A 17,133-nucleotide genomic window follows, 5' to 3' on the forward strand; every position below is an offset into this window, starting at 1 on the left:
AGCATGTCAGTGGTGGCCCACTGCAGCGAGAGTGTAAGGTTCGTTAGAGGAGCTGCAAAACTGTTAGCCCAAAATGGAGTATATGGATGCAGCCTGCACTCGTGTGCGCGTCTCGAACGTTCCTCAATGTTACGAAGTAAACAGTATTATTCATCTTTCTAGTTAAGGTAGGTTGAGCAGACTACTGCTTGGTAGTAGCAGGGTGGTCTGGTAGTACTCATGAATGGAGTGGGGAAACTGGTTTTCCTCAATAAAAAGGTTATGCAGAGAACTTCGCTGAAGGCTGAAGTTGTACGGCTTTCTGATCCCTTTTTGCGGCCTTGAAGCGTTTTGAAGAGTTGTACTAGAAGTCCTGATAACACGCAGTCAGGCACCAACACTGTTTAAGCTTAGAAAAATAGGTCGAATAATTGGTAGAATAATTAAGTTCATCCATGAGAGGCCTGCGCTCCACAGAGAATCATGATCTCACAGGTGCCAGAAAACGAACTTGAGTTGCAAGAGCGCCGTTTAAAAACCACGGTCACTAGCGGTTGTTTTTGAATGATGGAAGGCGAATGGTGGTGCATTTTTTATGCCGATCTTGACTGAACATTTATAGTGCGTAAATATTGTTTTGCGCCATGGTATCAGGTTAGATGCCTTTAGCCCTTTTAGTTCAAAAACGTTTCGCAGCGTGCGAAACTACGGGCATCTACTCTTCATTTAAAGATGACTATGCTACTTGTGGCTAAAGTTTCCAGTCTTCAATAGTTTTTCTCTCTCATGTTCTACCTTTTTGGCGAAGCTCAGCAGCACCCTGTTACTTGCTTCAGTTGAAATCTGTGAAAATATTTTGGCATGTTTCGTAGCTGTATACAAGCGAAGGAAATTTACAGAACGAATATTCTAGTAGCAACCTCGCTAAGCGAAGGCTGTCAACAAACTGCTTCACCCTAGATGCACGTAAAAGTAGCTGGTGGTTGGAAGCTCTCCTTAAAGTTCGCAGGCAGCACGAAAGAAGGGTTTACAAAAATTTCTGCCTTTTACAGCTGAGTGCACTCAGCGAGAAGATCTCACTTCAACGTTGAGAAAGAGAGAAACAAAATGCTTCAATGCTCGCAGTTCCTATCAGCCCATTAATAATTAGTCATTTTGTCGCTAGCTATAATTTGCCGGGCACAACAGATAGTAAAATCCAGCCGCTGAAGCGGATGCTTCTTGAGGGCGTAAAAGAAAATTAAACAGTGCGGTAAACTTTCAAAGACATGGAAACTATTGCTAGCTGATGTACTGTTCCAGAAGCTGCTTGGCTCACAGATATCTGCTTCGAAAGCAACGAACCCGCTTCAGAACTGTGAAAGACGGAGGGGGCATAATTTCTGAAGAAACAAGCGTGAATGTATCAGCCAACTCAATTACTTCCTTCAGGAAACGGGGGGATTTTCTGTTTTTCCACCAGAAATAAAACCAATGTTCTATAAATCTGCGCCCTTTGACGAGACGAAGGCTGCAGCTAGGAAGCTATTCGTTGTTCTTTCCTCTTTCTTTCTTTCCTTCTTTCCTTCTTTCTCTCTCTCTCTTTCATTCTTTCCTTCCTTCTTTCTTTCTTCCTTTCTTTCTTTCTTTCTTCCTTCCTTTCTTTCTTACTTTTTTCTTTCTTTCCTTCTTTCTCTCTCTCTTTCTTTCTTTCCTTCCTTCCTTGTTTCTTTATTCCTTTCTTTCTTTCTTTCTTTCTTTCTTTATTTCTTTCTTCCTTTCTTTCTTCCTTTTTTCTTTCTTTCCTTCTTTCTCTCTCTCTTTCTTTCTTTCCTTCCTCTCTTCTTTCTTTCTTTCTTTCTTTCTTCCTTTCTTTCTTTCTTTCTTTCTTTATTTCTTTCTTTCTTCCTCTTTTTGTTTCTTTCTTTCCATCTTTCTTTCTTTATTTCTTTCTTTCTTCCACTTTTTGTTTCTTTCCATCTTTCTCTCTTTGTTCCTTTCTTTTTTATTTTTTTGTTCCTTCTTTCTCTCTTTCTTTGTTTCCTTCTCTCTTTCTTTATTTCATTTCATTTCGCATTTATTTTATGCATTTAGCTGCAATGCAGATCACTGAATACCCTTCTGCGTTAATTCTCAATTGAGGTTTGGTGACAGTCTGTATTCATTTTATTCAGTACTAAAAATTATTATCTCGTGGTGGTGAAAATGCCATGAATCATGGAGGAGTAGACTGGCTTGGAACTCAAACTGTGTTTTGGACAAACATGCACCGAAAAGAATTCAACAACTTGGCTTTGGCGAAAGCGATAAACGTGCTTCGGCGGTCGTAGAGGGAAAAAATATCACAGCCGCTCTCAGTAGTACGCAATTTGAATCCAAGGAAGATGTTTTTGCAAAAATCAGAAAACCAAATTTGAAGCTGCAGAAAATTTTGGGCATAAGCCATAAAACCACCTACTAAAATCACGACCAACGTATAGGGTGTTGGGCGCAGGTGCAAATATTCCAGAAAATTTCACTGTGTTTGTCGTGCAGATATCTGTTGACGCAAGATAGAAACACAATATATGCGCCTTTCAGCATACCGTATCGAAGCTTCATTTCGTCCTCACATCTATTCAATAACGCTAGGCGCTCGAATTAATCGAGCCATTCATAAGCGTCGTCCTGCACTAGCCTACTGCAGAATAAAAACGCAAGATCGTGTTGAAGAACCTGTTATGATGACTGGGCTTCACTGACCGTCTTTGGGTCCTAATGAGTTGAAGTTACGGATCCTCCGTGACATGTGAAGTGGTGGTGACAACACCGTGACCAATAAACGAGAGGACCGACGCGGGATTCAAAATATTTATTGCGACTTCCACGCAGGGAGAACTGAACAGCTCGATGGTGACGACAGCAAGAACCTTGCTCGGCGGTCGTCGAGAGTCACTGCCTCTTCTGACCTCGATTAACTGGAAACTGAAAAATGACTCGAAGATAAGGCATGGAGAACACGTACTGCAGTCTTGAATAGAATAGGAGCAGTTCGGCGCGAATGCATCCTCCCAAATTATTATGGATGCATGGTGCGTCAAGAACAAAGCGATGAACAAAGCATTTAGAAAGACACGCTGCAATGCTAACGCGAGTACAAGCTCTTTCTCTTCCATTTTCTTATTCTTAAGAGCCCTTTTCCTCAGCCATTGAGCATAATGTGCACCGGCTATATCTACATAGAGTCACGTAAATATGCGGAATTTGGCAAATAGCTTGTCAGATTTTCTTGCTAACTTTTTAACTGTATGCACCGAAAACCACTCATGCAAAAAAGCCCTTTAAGGTCCCATCTGCCGGGACACTGGCGAGTTCCATCTGACGTTGGCATAATGCGCGTAGTTGAAAGTTTCTTCATTGTGAGCGTTAAAATTCGAAATGTGCGTTAATATTGGGAAGAATAAGTTTCAAGCTGAGTCTGCTGCTAACTCGCAATTATTGTTTTTATCATTTTCTTTGCATTGTTGATACCCACGAGTTCATTCATTTCGGGGCTCCATGTCTTTTATGCATCTTAAGGGCCTGTCATACCAGCCAACTAAAGGCTTAGTCCGGCTTTTTTCTAATGCGCTGTGCGTCTTGATGAAATTAACATATTGTCACGTGCTGCGCATGGGCTCTGAGGAATAAAGAAGACGTGCGTCGGCTTCCTTGGGCATTTTCACGGGCAACGGTGGCAATCTGGCGATTCTTCGGCTGCAGCGGTTGCGAGAGGGGTCCGTGGTGATCTACCCAGCACCTGCACCACACTGTTACAGGTTCTATTTACAAAGAATATTTACAAGGCAGGTCGAGAGGAGCCTGGTGCGCCGGCGGCAGGATACTTGACTTTCTCTTCTACTTCCAGCCGCCGCACGTCTTCTTTATTCCTCAGAGCCCATGCGCAGCACGTGACCCCGCACCTCCACCACACTGTTACAGGTTCTATTTGTAAATAGAACCTGTAACAGTGTGGTGCAGGTGCGGGGTCGATCACCACGGACCCCTCTCGCAACCGCTGCAGCCGAAGAATCGCCGGATTGCCACCGTTGCCCGTGCAAATGCCCAAGGAAGCCGACGCACGTCCGACCGGCGCCGCAACGCCCGCTTGGCAGCACTACCGTGAGCCGCGGACGTTTTCCGGGAAGGCTGGCGAAGACGTGGATGATTGGCTCACCAATTACAAGCGGGTGAGCAAATACAACGGCTGGGATGCCACTCTTCAGCTGGCCAATGTCGTCTTCTTTCTCGATGGCACCGCGCTAACTTGGTTCGAAAACCATGAGGCATCAATAACAAGTTGGGACCGCTTCATGGAAGAGCTCCGCAGCTGCTTCGGGGATACTGTTGCCAAACGAAAATGCGCTGAGCAGTCTTTGCTTCAGAGAGCGCAAGTGCCTGGAGAGACCTGCACGACTTACATAGAAGAGGTCTTGAAGCTGTGCAAAGTCGTTAATCCCAGTATGTCCGACGAAGATCGCGTTGGTCATCTCCTCAAGGGCATCGCAGAGGACGTCTACAGCTTTCTTATTAGTAAAGAAAATTTAGACTCGCCCACGGATATCATCAAGCACTGCCGCACCTTTGAAGCTCTAAAAATGCGTCGAATTACTCCCAAGTTCGGTCGCCTGCCTGACGTCACCACCGTCGCCAGCGTGGATTTCCACGAGCCTGTGAATGCGGCGACTCTCCCTGACGTCATTCGTCAAATCGTGCGTGACGAACTCTCCCGGCATCAAGATCTTGCGCGCCGCAGTGAGGTCCCGTATGGGAGCTGTTCTCTGCAGGCGGCTCCCACCTACTGCTCCTCCCCTTGGAGTTTGTCTGCTCAGGCCCCTACCAGTGCTACTCGCATTGATTACAGCGACGCTCCCCGGATCACCCGCCCCGGCCCCAGGGCGCCAGCTCATCCGCAACGCCACCTGCGGCAGCCGGAGTACGATGGTCGTTTCGACACTGGCTACGAGGAGTGTTATCCCGAGTGCCCCCCCGACCCACCACTTTGTTACCGCTGTGGTATGATCGGTCACATCTCTAGATTCTGCCGTCGCCGGGGCCAGTTTTCCCGCTCCCAGCGCCAATGGTCGAACCCTCGCCTGAGTTTCAATGCGCCTGTTCATGACCGTGTCTTCACATCGTCTCAGCGCCCATCCAGTTACGCGCCACCACGGAACGACTCCCCTGCCTCTGACCGAAGTCTGACTCCACCTCCGCACCGCTCTCGCCGCACATCTTCTTTATTCCTCAGAGCCCATGCGCAGCACGTGACAGATCGCCGGATTGCCACCGTTGCCCGTGCAAATGCCCAAGGAAGCCGCCGCACGTCTTCTTTATTCCTCAGAGCCCATGCGCAGCACGTGACAATATATTATTATTCTAATCCGCCTACAGAGGTGGATATAGACGCTAGTGGTAAAGGAGTCATTACTGTGCTAGCTTAACACAAAGCTAGATTCGGTGAAGCGTAGTGGCGTAAACAAGCAGTGCTCTCAAGAAGACCGAGGGCTACTTCACTTTAACAGAAAATGACTGTTTGTGCACTCTCTTGGTTGTTAACAAAATCTGACTCTACTTTTACGGCTGGCGATTCGACGTCGTAAAAGAAATTCGCGGCAATGTGTTCGCTACCTTTACTGAGCGAACCTTCTGGCGGCCTTGTGCGCTGGCCTCTCCGCCTCCCAGAAGTAGACATCCGTGTTATCTATTGGTGAGGACGCAAACATGGCTGCACTGAAGCTCTCAAGCCACCAGTCGCCTCCTCCATGAACCGTTCACATCCTACGTCACTCTGTGCTCATTTTCGCTCAGTGATATGACCTCTGAGAAGGGCAGATGCCCATAAATATCATCCGTCAAAGTTTTCTTGCCTCAGTCTTCCTACCATTCAGTCCCTTGCGTCCTCCGCCATAACGCCGCACATTTTGCTCTTCCAGATCAAATTTTATGTCTCCGCAACAGCTTTCGGAAATCCGAAAATGGCTAGTTGCTGTATCCGGTACGTTACAATCTGATGTCCGGACTTTCACCATACACGCTCCCATTGCGCCCATTGCGCGGTTTTCAGCGCGTAAAAATCGCATCGACTGCCTTTTCACTGGCGCCGCACGTATATCTCGCCTGCTTATTTAAAACATTGAGCTATCGGTCGCCACAACGAGTGACGTTCTGTCGCATTCTGAGCGGCCACGTCTTACGTCACAGCGCGCCAGAGTCGCCGAGCGCCACAGGGCGGGTGCGCTTGTCTGAAATTGTCGGAGCACTCTTTCCCCAACACAAGATCTTGCTCGGGGTCACTGCTGCCCACCATCCGCAAACTAACGGTCTCACTGAGCGCTTCAGCTGTATCATCAATGTATGCGACATAAATGTATACTGCATCGGACCACAGAATTGGAAAAGTGTTCTTCCACTCGTTACTTTCGCCTACAACAGAGCAACTGAGACCACAACAGGAATTTCACCTCCATTACTCCCTCTATAAACGTGAACTGTTATCGATGTCTGATATCATTCTTCCCCATCACCCAGATCCCTCCGAGTATACGTCTTGTTCCTAGGTGGGACGCCGCGGTGGCTCAGTGCTGGGCTGCTGACCCGAAAGACGCGGGTTCGATCCCGGCCGCAGCGGTCGCATTTCGATTGAAGCGAAATTCTAGAGGGCCGTGTACTGTGTGATCTCAGCGCGCATTTAAGAACCCCAGGTGGTCGAAGTTTCCGGAGCCCTTCGCTAAGGCTTCCCTCTTTTTCTGAGCCCCTTTGGGGCGTTAAACTTCATACACCATATAAACCCTAAGCCATCTCGTTCCCAGGCCGTGAAACACGCCGGAGAAAATTACCTCATCGTCCAACCGGTGACGCCGGGTCATCATCCAGCCAAGAGGCTTGCAGGGACGGTCTGGACGCCGTTGAAACTTTCTCATCATGCTAGATTGTTAAGTTGTCACTGCCGCCATACCTGTCTCAAAAACTGCAAGCGAGTTAGGAAGGCCTATGCTGTGTGAAAAAGAAAACATCTCCAGTCAACTTCGCATTCGGACTTTTTCCTCCTTCGGCCTATCCGCGACGCCGCAGGCGCTAAACGACCGACATTCAGCGCCTGAAGACCTATTACCACTCGGCCATCTGATACTTCCCTTGAGTTGCCCGGATGGCTCCCTTCTTGCGTCGGCATTGTGGCGAGCTCTGTGTTTTCGGGAGGCAACGGCGATGAGGGTATCTAGAGTCCGAGCCATGGTCGTATGGCAGCGGTTTTTTAAACTGCCGTAAAATTTTTATCGGGGTTTGTTTTGCAGTTTCTTGTTTGTCTCAATAAAAACAAAACTTCCCATTGCTCTGATGCCTTGGCATATACTTGATTGCAAAAGCAACGATTTTCGGACAAGTCTTTTCATGATACTGGAACCAAACAGCGCGAAGACATGGGACTACAGAAAGGAGGGACGCACACACAGCGCTGACTTACAACTGCGTGTATTTCGGGCAACTTGAGCAATAGCAAAGCTGTTGCTATTCCCAAACACGTGAATACATGTGGTTGCATTCATCATTTCGGGCAGTGCAAAGTCACCCGCCGCGGTGGCTAAGTGGTTAGGGTGCTCGACTACTGATCCGGAGTTCCCGGGTTCGAACCCGACCGCGGCGGCTGCGTTTTTATGGAGGAAAAACGCTAAGGCGCCCATGTGCTGTGCGATGTCAGTGCACGTTAAAGATCCCCAGGTGGTCGAAATTATTCCGGAGTCCTCCACTGCAGCACCTCTTTCTTCCTTTCTTCTTTCACACCCTCCTTTATTCCTTCCCTTACGGCGCGGTTCAGGTGTACAACGATATATGAGACAGATACTGCGCCATTTCCCCTCCCCCCAAAACCAATTATTATCAGTGCAAAGTGCTGCGCACGTATAGCAGCCAGATACAAAATGCAACCTATGAAGTCTTTGCCATCCACCACACATGAGGTCAATGCTTGTCCGAAGTGTCTCTTCACTTATCAAAGAAAGAAGCAGCTTTCTTTGATACTAGCAAAAGATATCAGTAGTGCGTTGTGTTTTTTCTTGTGCTTGCTTTCTGTATGTAAATCGTTCTCCCACGAAATACACCCAGTTATATATAAGTTGAGTTGACTTGAGTGGTTGTAAACTACCGGTGGGATTAGCCTTGCAGTTGCTGCCGGCAATTGCTCCACCGTAGCGACACTTATATAGAAATCACAGAAACACTGTCCGCAAAAACCCAAATAGACACTCCTGAGGTCACCATGTGGAGGCCAAATCCGTGTCCTGCAGGTAAAGTAGAAGAAGGCGAGAAGCATCCAATCTACTCGACTGGCTCCCGCGCGGGAAAACAATGTCCTGAAGAGAACGGTGAGGAACTCCTGCCTTCTTGAGGTATCCGAATAACACAGCCCGTTCCGCGTTGTATAAAGTACACCACAAGAGGTAATCTTCTATGTCACCACACACACCACACGTTGAACACAATGGTGACAACGCTTGGCCAGTCTTATACATCCACGCCGGAGTACGAGCAGTATCCGTGCGAACGCGGTGCAGCAAAGTGGCTTGGTACCGTTTGAGACCCTTGGTCACACATGGCTGATGAGGAGAGTTCCACAAAGAACTGAAGTGGCACAACACCACATCTCTGAACATTTGCTTGACGTCATGAGGGACTCCATGTACTGGAATCCCGGAGAGAGCTGTATGGGAGAGGTTGTCTGCTATCTCGTTTTCTAAGACACCTATGTGCGAGGGCACCCATTGAAAACGTATAGAGAAGCCTTTGCTATGTAGATTCTGCACCAAACGTAGGGATCTAAGACTCAAGGCATCAGTGGGAAACCCGTACTCTAACCTTTGAAGGGCAGATTTTGAATCCGTAATTATGACAGTGGGTAGAGGCGCACAACACCGTAGCTTCTTTAGAGCTGCCTCAATGGAAACGCTTTCTGCCATTGTAGAGGACACGACTTTAGTAAGACGAACAGACCAATCATACTTCAAAGACGGAATATGAAAAGCAGCTGCACTAGATCCTCTGACCTTGTCCACAGAACCGTCTGTAAAAATGTAAAGATGACTGGCATATTCGATCTCAAGATGTTCCAGTACGAGCGAACGCATTGCCGCTAAAGGAGAATTCCGCTTAGCGCGAACGTGGGGAATTGTCAAGGAACAATCGTGGTTCGAAAAGGACCAAGATGGCTTCAACGTCTTAGGTCGATCTCGAAGGTCGAGACCCAGATAACGAAGAGTATTTAAAGCCAAGTACGCCGGGGTTTCAGATCTCTTTCGAAGGCGCTGTAGAAGCACTCTCCCGGCAACCAGCTGCGATACTGAGGGGGAAATTAAAGGGAGCTGGTACATTATGCGACTTGTCACCAGGGCATCGTGAAGTCAGATCATTGAAGCAGGATGGCTTCCCCATTGCTCACTAGCAACTCTACGAAACACATTGAGACGCGATGATAGTGAAGCCACAATCGAGTCCACAGCTCGTCGCCACTGTAGACGTGAGTCAATAGTAACGTCCAAAAAACGTCTGTGGTTAACCTGACGAAGGCAAGACTGATCAAGGTCTATGCTCAGCCGCGCATACCGTCGTCCCCTACCTGGAAACAGGACGAAGCCAGATTTTTCCACCGAGAGAGTCAACCCAACACCTTGAAGGTAACTTTTAACTGAAAGCACGGCCTGTCGCGCTAATAGAGCTAAGCGTTTTTGTTGATATCCTGTTAACCAAAGACAAATTTCGTCTGCATATATCGACATATGGACATGCCTACAATATTTTTGCACTTTTGCGGGAAGACCAGCCATGACAACATTAAAGAGCGTTGGGGACAGGACACTACCCTGAGGTACCCCTCGCGATACCGCCCTTTCGGAGCTCATTGTACTGCCTAACCGCACTCGAAATTTACGATCACTGAGAAATGAGTGAATGAATCGCAGAAGATAGCCCTGTACACCTATGATCTGCAGACTATTCAGTACTGATCTCTGGAGGACGCTATCATAAGCCTTTGATACGTCTAGGAAAATAGCTAGTGTTGAAAGTTCAAAAGCACTCTGATGTTCAATGTGGCTTATCAAGTCCAGGACGCTATCTTGTGCGCTTAAACCTGTGCGGAATCCAGTCATGCATGTTGGTAGTGCCCTTCTATCCTCAAGCCACCAAGACAAACGCTTACTTGCCATCTTCTCTATGAGCTTAGCCACACACGACGTCAGCGATACAGGACGATACGAGGCCGCGTCTGTCATCTCTTTGCTGGCCTTCAGCAGAGGGACTACACAAGCCACCTTCTATGAAGGGGGAACGTCACCAGACTCTCACACTCGATTGAGACAGGTTAGGAACATCATCCGGTGTTCCAGAGGCAGGTTCTGTAACATTTGGTTGGTAATGCCGTCAGGACCTGGTGCACAGCGACGCCGCAGGCTGCGGAGCGCTGTCTGTAGTTCTCGAAGTGTGAACAGGGCGTCCATAACAGACGGAGACGTAGCAGGCAGAGCGCAGGGATGAATGCCTGGTCTGGAATTTACAAATGCATCCGCAAATTCCTCTGCCAAGCACACGAGATGTTTCTGCGTGCGCAATGAAAGCGCCTCGAAAGGTTTACTCGGACGAGAGCCACCAGCAAGACTGCCAACGACACGCCAAATTCTCGTTATCGGTGAGAAAACAGTCAAACTAGGGCAAGTGGATGCCCACTGGGACCTACAGAGCTTGTTCGCATGACGTCTAATGGCAGAGTTGAGCCTGTTGTAAGTTGTCTTCAAGGCTCTGTCGTCTTTCTTCCGCAACAGTTGTCGCTCCGCCCTTCTGCGCGCTGCGCAGAGGTTCCTGAGTTTTAAATCCGGAGTCAGAAAATGATCAGGTAGCTTGAGCGCCGTGGTAGCAGCCATCTTAGCATACATCATTTTGTCTGTCACATCACCGGAAGCACAGGCTAAGTGCTCCCTGTATTTGTCCCAATTAGCAACATGGGGAATTTTAGGACCACGCAGATGGAAGTCGGCAGTAAACACAAATATCGGGTAGTGATCACTTCCCATTCGGTCAGCTCTAGTTGACCACTGCACACGGACGTCAGGTGAATGTAAGGTTAGGTCTATAGATGTGGGTGAGGTTGGAGGCCGAAAGAAAGTGGGACTTCCGTCATTGGCCACGCACAGGTCCAAACTGTCGATGACGTCTACAAGTTTGCGTCCGCGAGGATCTGTGTTCCTGTCACCCCAGGCAGGGTGGTGGGCGTTGAAGTCACCGCAGATGATTCTGGGTGCTGGGCAGCGGTCACAAAGTTGCTGGAGGAACAAAGCCATATCGACCTTCTTCCGCGGGGACACGTATACTGATGCAATAGACAGAGTTCGGAAGGCGAGCCGAATCCTCACAGCCACTACCTCAATACTGTCGGTGCAACGATCGGTGACGTTCAAAGCCACATGAGGAATCTCCCTTCGTATGTAAAGGGCGGCACTTCCTGCGGGAAAAGACTTTATGCTGCAATTCTTGTGGGCGACGTATCCCGGCAAAGACCTCCCGCTTGGCAAGCCAGCCTCCGAGAGGGCCAGTACTGGAACACAGGTCTCTTTCAAGAACAATTTTAGTTCTGCTAATCGACTTATAACCCCAGCGCAGTTCCATTGCATGATAAACGGCACTTTTCTACGGTTTTTAGTTGCAACAGGTTGAAGAAAACTAGCCATCTAGGAGCTGAAGTTCTCTGCGAAGGCGGTGATCAAGGTCTCAAAGGAAAGCACCAGCTGTATAAAGTTCTTCAAAGTGCCAGGCTGCATCGCTTGGCTATATGAACGCAGGACAATAAACAAAACGCGTAGAAGATCGGGGAGATTCCGGCTTTTTAGCTCCTTATATTGCTGCACGCACTGGCGCACCACTTCGACAAAAGACGGGGACTGGGACCCACTCTTGGCCACGGTAGCTGGTGTCTGCATCTCTTTTAAGGCAAGGGAATGTCCTCCATGTCGTCGAGTCTTGCTGTGATCTGGTCGCTGAGGAACATGGACACTTTTTGCAGAAGCAGATCGAACAGCCAGCTCGCCCTCGGAGGCCGTTGCCGACTTGCTCGGATCAGGTCGTGCAGCGACGTCGCTTGCTGCCACGTCCCGAGCTTCCGACTCGAGCGCAAGGAACTCTTCACTTCCATGTATCGGCTTCTTAATAGGTTGTGGTTTGGGCCACTAATGAAGGACTTGCGACACTGTAAGGCGCTTACACGGAATGTACAGCCACTGAAACTCGCTGGATGGTCACCTCCACAATTAGCGCAAGCAAAATCTGCCTTGCACTCTTTGCAATCATGGCCACCACCACACCGCTTGCAACGTTGATCTTTGTTGCAAACTCTCACTACATGTCCAAAGCGTTGGCACCTGAAGCACCGGGGCGGAGTTTCAACGAACTCGTGGACTACATGTTTGGTGAAACCAAGGTCAATTATTCCAGGGCGCTCGGTGTTGGGAGCACACGTTAGCACAATAGAGTTTGTAGGCTTCGCTACCCATTGTTGTTCTCCAGGCTCCACCCGGCGCATTAACCGTCGCACGTGCAGAACTCCTTGCGGTTTCAAGTAGTCAAGAAGGGGGCTTTCCGAATACCACACTGGTACTCCCCTTATAACACATGTGTTTGTCATGTAGGAGTGTGGCAACCGGGCTTGAACTCGTATGCCACCGATCTGAGAGCACCGCAGAAGAATGTCTACTTGCTCTTCCGTTGAGATATCTAGATGAAGAGCCCCTTGCGTTGTGAAGCGACTGCGAATCGGAGCAGATCCCAGTAGTACTTTAATATCATTGAACAGCCTGATAGGGTTCCACTCTCTGAAGTCAACACCTCTCTCTTTTGGCTGAACTATCACTGGGATGCCGACTGTCCGGTGCTTCCGATGACTCGCCACTTTGAAGCCATCGTTGTCCATTTCCGCCATGTCAGCCACTTCCTCGTCAGAGGCGACGATAGTTGAGTCGTCCCCACTGAGCGATGATGACGCACTGCACTGCTGGACGTCCCTGATGACTGGCAGGTCCCCGCCTTGTGATGCCATGGCCGCCTCCGCCCCACTGGGCTCCTTCGGAAGGCGCTGTCCCTTTAAGGATACCGGCGCCGGAGCTGCCGTACCCTTCCCATAGGGACAGTACCGCCTTAAAGACGCCGCCGTCTTCCAAGGATGGAAATAACCTAGTTAATAACTAGAAAACAAGGCAAAATTACTGAGGGGAGGTGACAACCACCCAGTTATAAGTCAGCGCTGTGTCTATTCTTTTTCTTTCTGTAGTCGCGCGTTTTCGGGCTGTTTCGTTCCATTATTTTGATATTCCTTCAAACAATTCAATCAAACACCCTACAATGAATATGAAGTCACACTATCACGCAGGGCGCATTAGCAACTCTTTTTCTTACCGCGCCCATTTAGCGTCGTTCGCCGGCTAACTGTGAATTCTCACGCCGGTTTGGTAACTTTTCGCGTTGCTTACTCGCACACTGCGCATCTGGCTTATAGTTAGACAACCGAACTTTCGTTTTAAATGTTATTTTCTCTTTCAAGGATGCGGCGTTTTTCAACGTGCTTCAAAGAAGCGAAGGCAATGATTCAGAGAAATTTTTCAAGCCCTATATTCGTTTCATGCAAAAGTCGAAGCTGCTTTACGATTACGTCATCGAATTTGTGCTGAGCATCAACAGAAGTCTCCGCGTGTTATTTTTCAACGATCAGCGATAGCGACTCAGTGTTTCGAGACGGAAAGAACCTGCATCTGCCATTATCCGGCTATATATCCAGTGTATAAACCGCTGCTTAAACATATGAAGAGTCTAGCGTCTGACAAGAAAGATGGTTATGCCATTTGGTAAAGCTCAAATTTTATATTGCGTGGTACATGCACAGTGTTTCTCATCACAAGAAAAAAGGTTGTTTTCCCTCTAGACCAGTTTTACTCTTCATCACTTGCTGTCATACGTTTTCGTATTCTTCACTGTAGTAGCTTCGGCGTTACAGCTATCAATCACATATTTCTTCTGCAGATTTCAAGCAGTGGTTGCTTCGTGCACTCACCGCTTCTAAACTGCCTTCAAACCGTATGGCGGCTTTATTCTAACGGCAGATACTGCTACTGCGTAGATGCTGTTGATCACTTGCGTTTCAAGGCTTTGGCGGTGTTTCAAGGCCTGTCGCGTTTCAAGGCAATTGGCGGGGTTTTGTTGGGACCCGCGCATTTACCCTGTGACGAAGTTAGGGCGAAGAGCGATGCGCAGGCTATATGCACGGCGCAGTCACATGCTTGCTGAGGTTATCTTTCAATGAACACGAGAAAGAAGCTTCTGTCCAGAACATTTCGTATTAAATGCTCAAGGGCTAATTTTTTCCCACTCTTTCTCTCTGCGCATGTGCACGAAAAATAAATCATTTGCTTTTCTATCTAAAAAAAAATGCGGACAAAAATTTTGAAACAAACAAATTACCTTGATGTAAAACGACGTTTCAGAATTGTTGGAAGTGTCTGAATGAAAACGACAGAATTTTAACACTCCTGCTTCGTCGATGGAGGAATTAAATATTCTGCTTTCCTGTCACTGAAATGGCGCCAGAACCGAAGAAAAGAATAGTAGTTTTCCAGAGGACAATCTTTGCATGCTATTCTAGATGATACTGTCAAGCTGAATGTTTTGCGATGTATTATTTATTGTGTTCACTACAAGGCATCGCAAAGCTTGCTGGTTGCAATATGACATTGTCGAAACATTGTTTAAAAAAGTAATCACTAATAAATGTCGCACTTTCTCGAAAATATCTAATTGATGATGTGGTATGTAACTCTGGTTTCGTGCTAAGATTGGCTACGGTACTTACCTTCATCAGCCAAGCATGATGAAAACCCGGAATCGTCTGTGTCTGTGCAAACGACGACAAATGGCACCAGCGCCATCTTTGGGCGGAAACAAGGCATCGGTGGCTTTCGATCTTGTCAACTCAACGCACACCCCCTCTAAGATTCCATTATACGCGCACGATCAAAATAGGCACCGTTGTCGAACTTAATACGAGACATATGTTACCAATTTCAACCTGCCACTGGTAGAGATGAAAGGATTTAAAAAAAACGCTTATATAGATAGACATCTAGCAGCATATGAATCCTGGGGGATCCTGGGGAGGCTAGACGAGAAACAAGGCTCCGAAAAGAGAAATATTCATGCAGGAGCACGAAGTAATATTGACCGTCGTCGTTGACATAAAGGTGTGCCCAGCACTGGGGTAAAAGAAGTATGGGTAGAAAAAGTCTTCACGTTTTCGTTCACCGGAACGTTAACAGAAAATTGTGTACCAAAAACGGGGCGAGAAAAGTATTCCATGTTTACCCTGGCATTACCGACGAATGCAATAAAGCGGTCTACGTAAAGAAATGAGCCAAAATTCACCTTTCGTGGTATGCTTAATTGGAGCAAGTAAGATTCGGTTGCGCCGCACGAAGCTCCCATGCCCTTGCACTCCTTTGGAGTCGGCTGTGCCTGTCATCACAGCGACTGTATTTATGCGGCGTTACTATACAGAGGACTGAAATGCTGGCCTCATGTTAACAACATTGCGAAGCCTCATGCTTCACAACATTAGAAGCAAAGAAAATGACCTCATGTATGGAGCAACACATACCAACACTTTCCATTTTATGCATTTGTGTGAACGGGAAAATATAGTGAGCAAACCTTGTTATATTACAGCCACTCATTTGCCATGAATGAAAATCAGAGCACAGCCCATTCGCAGTTTATACGTTTCCTTCTTGTAAATGCTTTTTCATAACGCTTTTTATCAATTCAAATTGTATGTACCATAAACTTTAGTGACGTAACTGCACATATGCGTCATAAAGAGTATTCAGCCTTTTCGCCCATAAATTTCCGCACTTTAGGGTACCTCGTGCTGACGTTATTTCTCAATTTGATACCAAAATAGGTCCATACAAAGGCCTCATTCTCCGAACCATGAAAATTTGAACAGCCGGAAAAGTTCAGCCTGACCGGCTGCAAATAGCAATTTATGCGGAAAAGGTTTTTATAAGATGGCTGCCATTTGAATGGCGAATTTTTCAATTCCAGCGCTCAGTTTCGGACTAGCCCGTTAAGTTGAAGTCTCTTTTTAAAAGTCTGATCAATTAAGTATGCAGTAGAGAATTGGAGGTCTCTTAAATATAAACAGACGAGACTCTCATGCCACAAGCCATATTCATGCTTCGGACAAGCAAAGTTTCTCTTTAGTCTGTTGACACGCATGCCACGAACTACCCAAAGCTCTGATATAGAAGCGAGAAATTTTTCCAGAGTTAAAACATTTCGTGCTGGGCCTTTCAAAGCCGTTGCGTTGAGAATATGAAACAAGAAGACTGCTGGAATTTTGTGTCTGGATCGTTTAGTGGCGGCGGATCTGCCACAAGCACTGACTCCAAATGACACGTTCGTGTATAGCACCTTATTTTTATGTTATATTCTCTTGTATATTAAACTCACTTCATCAGAACTCTCTCTTGAGGCAACATTTCCTGATACATCTGTTAACAGTTACCATGTTTTTCTCATTCCACTAACACTTATCTCAATGGCCTCCAACCCTGCCGTACTTCGTCATTATGCCTTACGAAGGCCCACCACACATTGATATTGCCACCAAAGAAAGGTCGCCCTATTCACTACGGAATCCACGACCACTTAAGCTGCATGCTCTAGGTGGGCATCTTATATACATTACAGACAATACAGGATCGCATAGCGTGCGCTCTTTCTTTTACCAACCTCTATCAGGGAATCATGACGCACCCAGAAGTCACGAGATCGAAGTTTTTATTTGGGTTTACAGTTGCCCAAACTATAAATGCGTGAAACGGCTCCCATAGTTGGCCAGAAGCGTCGGCCAGGAGAGTTAGGTAGGTAAGGTACAGTTACACTATGTTCTGTCCAGGAGGAAGCGAAAACTCCGACATCAGGGGGCGAGAGAGGCGACCACAAAGCTTTGCATCACAAAGTGAGTAGAAAATAATGTGCTCTCTGGCATCCGTCTTTTTATTTACACCTTTACAACACCAGCTATGAAAGATACGATGGCTGCTTTAATTTGGCACATGGCCTGCACAGTGCATG

The 17,133-nt window shown here is 47.3% G+C and overlaps 1 long non-coding RNA gene across 1 annotated transcript in view; it reads left to right on the forward strand.

Moving 5' to 3' along the window:
• Positions 1 to 17,133, forward strand: part of LOC144112089 (uncharacterized) — a 66,403-nt gene that overhangs the window by 9,923 nt on the left and 39,347 nt on the right. The window contains exon 2 of the long non-coding RNA XR_013310194.1: positions 16,955 to 17,017. This is a non-coding gene — a long non-coding RNA (uncharacterized LOC144112089). The remainder of the gene's footprint in view (positions 1 to 16,954; positions 17,018 to 17,133) is intronic.

Source organism: Amblyomma americanum, unplaced genomic scaffold (genome assembly GCF_052857255.1).
Source record: "Amblyomma americanum isolate KBUSLIRL-KWMA unplaced genomic scaffold, ASM5285725v1 scaffold_51, whole genome shotgun sequence".
NCBI lineage: Eukaryota > Metazoa > Arthropoda > Arachnida > Ixodida > Ixodidae > Amblyomma > Amblyomma americanum.